At 47.2% G+C, this 6,000-nt stretch overlaps 1 protein-coding gene and 1 pseudogene across 1 annotated transcript in view; one reads left to right on the forward strand and one right to left on the reverse strand.

Moving 5' to 3' along the window:
* Pebp4 (phosphatidylethanolamine binding protein 4) overlaps positions 1 to 6,000 on the forward strand; it is a 223,706-nt gene that overhangs the window by 29,564 nt on the left and 188,142 nt on the right. The window lies entirely within an intron of this gene.
* The window catches only part of LOC101993626, a 51,356-nt pseudogene continuing 46,198 nt past the window's right edge, over positions 843 to 6,000 (reverse strand).

Consider the following 6,000-nt stretch of genomic DNA (forward strand, 5'->3'; position numbering starts at 1 on the left):
CCTTGTCACCACCACGTCTGTTTGTCCCCCAAGGCCCGGCATGTTCTCAGTGCAGCCATCAGAGGGAGCCCTTAAACCCACTGGTCCTGATCAGTTCAAACCTTTGCTCAGAATTTGTCATGCTTCCCTTTCCTGAGTAAAAGCCCCTGCACTGCCAGTGCCTGTCAGAGGCCCTGGGATCTGACCTGGGCTTCGCATCTTCTCTCCTCAACATTTCTGCTGTGTGTCCACCTAACCTAGCTGGCTTCCCAGCATTCCAAAGGTCCTTTGTACACACACACACACACACACACACACACACACACACTGTACTTGCGTGACTCTTTCACTCCCTTTTAGATCTTTGCTTGAAGGTCACCTCTTTAAGCAGGGCCTGCAGAGTCCCCTTGCTCCTCCCCACTTCTCCCCCTCTTCGCAACCTTTCAACCTACGTCTAACTTCCTCATGAGCTCCGGGCTTTGCTAGTTTGTTTTTCTGTTGCTACCACTATGCCACAGCTAGAACCTAAGCTCTGGGAGGGCAGGACGATTTATCTGCTTAGCTCCCTGCTGCCTGTAAGCTGGAGGACAGTCTGCACACAGCAGGCTCTTAGCACAGGTTTGTTGATCGCATGTGATTCAGAGAAGAATTTGTTCTTTTTTTTCTTCCTTCTTTCTTTCTTTCCTTCCTTCCTTTTAGGTAAAACTGAGTGGTGTTGTTGTTGTTTGTTTGTTCTTTTGTTTTTCTTTACTGCACATTAGTAAGGTTCCTCGGGAGTATTCAGAAAGATCACAGCCATGGTGTTTTCCCTGACGGCTTGTAGTCTTCCATAATAATTCGGAATGACTTGTATAAACTCCCTGTCACACCAGCAAGACCACATTTATGCACCCATCCATCATCTTCAGGATGGCTGGCAACTTGGGCACGCTTTCCTCTGCCCACCTTGCCTTCCTGTGTCACTAGGCCCAGCTTGCTCACGATCAGATCAACAACTGTGCCTGTGGCGGTTACACCCAGCGTTGTATAGAATGGGGATGATGGATGCTTTTTCACACCAAGCATTGGCAGGCAAAAGGTGGCTTTCAGCTCAGGGTGTGTGACACGGACTATTTTGAAATGCAGGCCCACCGGACTAGTGAACTTTTATATTAAGGTGGTTTCCTCATACAACCATTGCCAGTAAGGCAGACTTTAGTAACCATCGTCTTCCATGCCTTCTTTCTTTCTTTTCCTGTCTGAATAGCTCTCGATATTTCTGTTTTGCTGTGGAACAGTGGTCTTTCATCCTGTCACTTGTATTATTTTAATAAAATGCTGATTGGCCAGTAGCCAGGCAGGAAGTATAGACGGGGTGACCAGGCAGAAAGTAGAGGCTGAGCAACGAGAGTTCTGGAAAGAGGGAAGTTTAAGTCTGCAGTTGTGACCCAGGCACAGAGAAAGCAAAATGTGACTGCCTCGCCAAAAAAGGTTCTCAGCCACGTGGCTAACATAGACAAGATTAATGGGCTAGTTTAAGATGTAAGAATTAATCAATAAGAAAAGCCTGATCTATTAGGCTGATCAGTTTATGATTAATGTAGACCTCTGTGTGTTTACTTGGGACTAAATGGCTGTGGGACCTGGTGGGACAGAAACCTCTGTCAACACCGTTCCTCCTTGGGCACGGACTTTTTGTAGCGGGACTTTCCACTTCCCCTCCTTCTCTTTCCATTCCTGCTGCTCCTGTTGGAAGGTGCTCTTGCTCTGGCCTGTCCCTCTCTGTCCAGCAGAGGAGCAGATAATGCTCCTGGCAGGGTCTTCTCCTGTTGTTTTCTCTGGTGTTTCTCTTTTCATGTGTCTCAATCATTATTCATTTGCAGTTTTTCAGCTTGGCGCTATATTGATGGTAGGGCTTAGCTTTCAGACCAGTCTTCTGACTTTCTCTTTTTCTCCTGGTAACCCAATCGCTACCCATAGCACCTACAGTACAATTCAGTGTATTCATTGTGGGCATGATGACAGCAGGGGGGCAGTCTTCTGAAACTTCTGGGTCTCACCGTTCCTGTATGCAAAGTCTGTTGGTGTCTGACCCTGACGCTGTGTAGATGATGGTGGTGGTGGTGGTGATGTTCGAGATAACAAAGTGATTGACAGATAGTCTCAGTGGTCCAGGCGACTGCTGCAAACTTACAACCTGACAGTCAAAGCAAGGCCGAGCCTAGGTAGCAGGAGAGTGAAAATCAAGGTTTGTCTTTCTCCCTCCCTCCTTTCCTCCCTCCCTCCCTCCTTTCTTCCCTCCCTCCCTCCCCCCTTTTCTTCTTCTTTTTCCTGGGACTCTGGGTTTCCTCAAGTAGGGTTGGACTGGAGAGAAGAAAAACATTGGGGGACCAGACACCCTAGGTCTTCTCTGCACCCAGTATTTCTTCATGATGAACCATGTCACAGAATTCTTCACCAAGTCTATCTTCTTTTTTGTTTGTTGGTTGTTGTTTGAGACCACGTTTCTCTGTGTAACAGTCCTGGCTCTTCTGGAACTCACTCTGTAGACCAGGCTGACTTTGAACTCACAGAGATCCGCCTGCCTCTGCCTTCCGCGTGCTGGAATTAAAAGCATGAGCCACCATCGCCCAGCGGATCTCCATATTTCTAACTCTCCATGTGTCTGGGGCTCCTCATCCTCCCAGATAGGGAAGGCCGTATGAAGTGTACCTTGCTTGGTGTGTAGTCATGGAATGTCTCTTTTCTCCTCCAATCATCAGCAGTGTCCCAGAGCCCCCAAAGGGAGGTATCAACAAGGCCAAAGTCAGAGAGCAGGAGCAGGTGGATCAGGTCCTGCTTCCGCCAGGCATTGTTCTCTGAGCCAGCCCACCAGGCTCCTGCCTCAGAGATCTCAGGGAAGTGTGTGCTCCGCTGCCCACCTGCCCGAACCCATGGTGGCTTGCAGCAGTTGATGCAAACCAAACCCAACACAGAATAACCAGAAGGGCAGCATTTGGGTCATATCAATGTGCCTAAAAAGAGGATCAGAAGATCGCCAATCAAGGCCAGGACAGATGTGAGCTACAAGATTTAAAAACTTCTTCTACATTCCCCAAAGTGCCTCGCAGAGATAAAAGTCCAACACAAGCATTTATTGTCTTTACACATAAGGGTTCTTGAGAAATCAGTATCAGAGAGATGAATAATCCGTAGAAAAAGGATACAAAGGTTGCAAAGAATGCTACCAGATGATTCTAGAAAAAAGAAGGTTCATAAAAATATGGTTAAGAAATGTTTTTTGTTTGTTTGTTTGTTTGTTTTTTGAGACAAGGAATCTTGTAGTCCGTGCTGGTCTCAGATTCAGTCTTTAGCTGAAGATGGTCTTGAACTTCCAATCCTCCTGCCTCTGCCTCCCAAGTGCTGGGATTGCAGGCATGCCTCGGCACATCTGGTTTGTATGCAGTACTCGGGACCAGATCCAGAACTCAGAGCACGCCAGGCAAGCACCCCACCAACTGAACTGCCTCCTCAGCCCCACATTAAAATATAATTTAAAAATGGTATAGACTTTATGCGAAAGCAGCCAGATGGCGGTTTGTATCCTTATCTTAAAGGGGAAAGTGCACTGCAGACACAGGGAGAAGTTGCTGCGACCTCCCGGGAAGGCGATCCAGTGAAGCGTACCCAAATTATTAGCATGTTCCTCTGTATGGACAGTAACTTTAGTCCTAAGGAATGTATCCTAATCAGATGACTTAATCAGCCGCAAATGGACATTTATGTAAAGGATGTTCATTGTAGTGTTGTTTAAAATAGCAGGGGAAAAAAATGAAAGCCATCTAAACGTGCGGTAATAGACAGGCTGCAGTGAATGTACTCTATCCATATGAAAAAAATACCAGCAAGCCATTAAAAAAAATGACATTCTTAAAGAATATCTTCGCTATTGAAAAGCTTCACAATATACGTTAAGTGAAAGGAAACCAAATGATAAAACAGTAATTTCACTCTAGCCCCAATTTTTTTTTTGAGTGCAAATTAAAAAAAAAAAACTAGACAAATAGGGAATGCATCAAAATGTTAACACTGGATCATTTTGGATGGTGGAATTCAGGGTGAATTTTATTTTCCTCTGTACACTTCTCTGTGATTTCCATATGTTCTCCAATGAGCAAGTATTATTTAATAATAAAGAAAAATGCTATTTGGGAAGGGGAAAAAAAGTGACTGTGAAGAGAAAAGGCTTCGGTTACCCAAATGGTCTGAGAGCTGGTTGCTGTGGAAACCGGAACTTTGAATTGCCCAACTTTTTGTGAATTACTTTCCTGCTCTGCAGGCTTAGAGCAGGCGCAGGATTCAGCTTTCTTCAGGCTGACACGTGCCTGGGGGTGGGGGAGACGGAAACTGGGGGCCCTGGTTTCATTCTGCTTTCCTTTCTCTGCCCAAATGGAGGGTCCTTGCTCCCACAGTAGATGCTGAAGTGAGAGCCGCTGAGCCTGCCCCTCTGATCTGGCTTCTTCTAAGCCTCGGAGGGACATTTGATGGTTCTTGTACCTCTCCTAGCCTGTAGACCAAAGAAGGGGATCCAGTCACCACATGGGGTAGATGCACGCCAGCTCAATGAACATCCAAGGGTATGGATAGAAAAGCAATCATTTGCAGAGTTCAGTCTGAAAGCAAAAGTCTCGCTTGCTCAAGCCTGGTCTTGTCTTCCTCTTGTGCCACGGGAGATAGTGCCCACCTTGAAGCAAAGCCAAAGGTGGAGGCTGGGTATCAGGTAATCCTGGTTGAGCGGTAGCTGGGAAGGCACTCCCCTCAGCCTGCTCTGGGGCCAAGGCATGGCTTGCCGCTGCCATTTGCAGATCCCATCGGGAACTCTTGGGTGTGGAGAACGGATCGAGGCAGCCACAAGTTGGAATTTTAAAGAGCCATGTGTCCTTTGAGCGGGAGCCCGGGCTGGGGGCTTCGCAGGCTGTCGCTTTGTCCCGGGGACCAGATGGAACTTGTTTTTCTGTGCACTCCATGGTTTAACCCTTCATTGGGCTCCCTCCCCAGCAGACCCGTTCAGGAACTACTGCCTCTGGGGTGAGGAGTTGGGGGGATGAAAGGGAAGTCACGCATTTAAGTCTCAGAGATATTGCTTGGGAATGCCTCCTCGCCTTTTTATCTCCCGCCTGTGCCTGGTTATTTTGTTGTATTTAGCAGGCGCAGGCATGTGCCAGACAGGGCTCCGAGCACATTGGAAATACTAACCCATCTACTTTTCAGAGTCATTATTATCCCTGTTTCACAGATGTAGAAACTGAGGTCTAGAGAAGCTAAGCAACTTGCCCGAGGCCACACAGCCAGGGAGTGGTAAAGCCCAGATCTGGATTAGAATACTGCTTAGTTCTGCCCCTGCCTCACGTTTATGCATCTAAACACAGCCTCATCCCCACGTTTTACATACCAGGTAAATAAATCCTGTTGTTAATGTTTCTAGCACCACGGCTGAGTTTTCCCATGTAAAATATTAGGAGCAGCAGGCACCCTCACACAAAACCCAAACCTAAAAGGCCACGGCCCTCTTTTCAACCCCACCGGGCTGCTCGTAAAGTATGTACAGTGTTATATAGAAAGGCAGAGGGGCCAATGTCTACCTGTACCCTATCCACAGTGCGTGCAAACGCGGGCTTGCTCCCCATCCCCCGTGGGGTCTGTAGTCATGATGTAGTCTCCAGGTAAGTCCTACTGCTATACCCACTTCCCATATGGAGAACCACAGAGTGTATCTTACCCTGAGTCACGACTGTTAAGCTTCAGGGTTGGCTTCCAAAGTCCAGTGATGTGGTTCTCAACCTGTGGGTCTTGACCCCTTTGGGGGGTTAAATGGCCCTTTCATATGGGTAGCATATCAGATATTTACATTATGATTCACAATAGTAACAAAATTATGAAGTTATGAAGTAGCAACAAAAATAATCTTATGGTTGGTCACTAGGGCAATGGGAATACTCACTCTATCCGCCTCAGGCTGTGACTGAAGGAGAGCTGGGAGCTTGGTGTCATCTGCCTTGGAGT

The sequence above is a fragment of the Microtus ochrogaster genome, chromosome 17, assembly GCF_000317375.1.
Source record: "Microtus ochrogaster isolate Prairie Vole_2 chromosome 17, MicOch1.0, whole genome shotgun sequence".
Lineage (NCBI taxonomy): Eukaryota > Metazoa > Chordata > Mammalia > Rodentia > Cricetidae > Microtus > Microtus ochrogaster.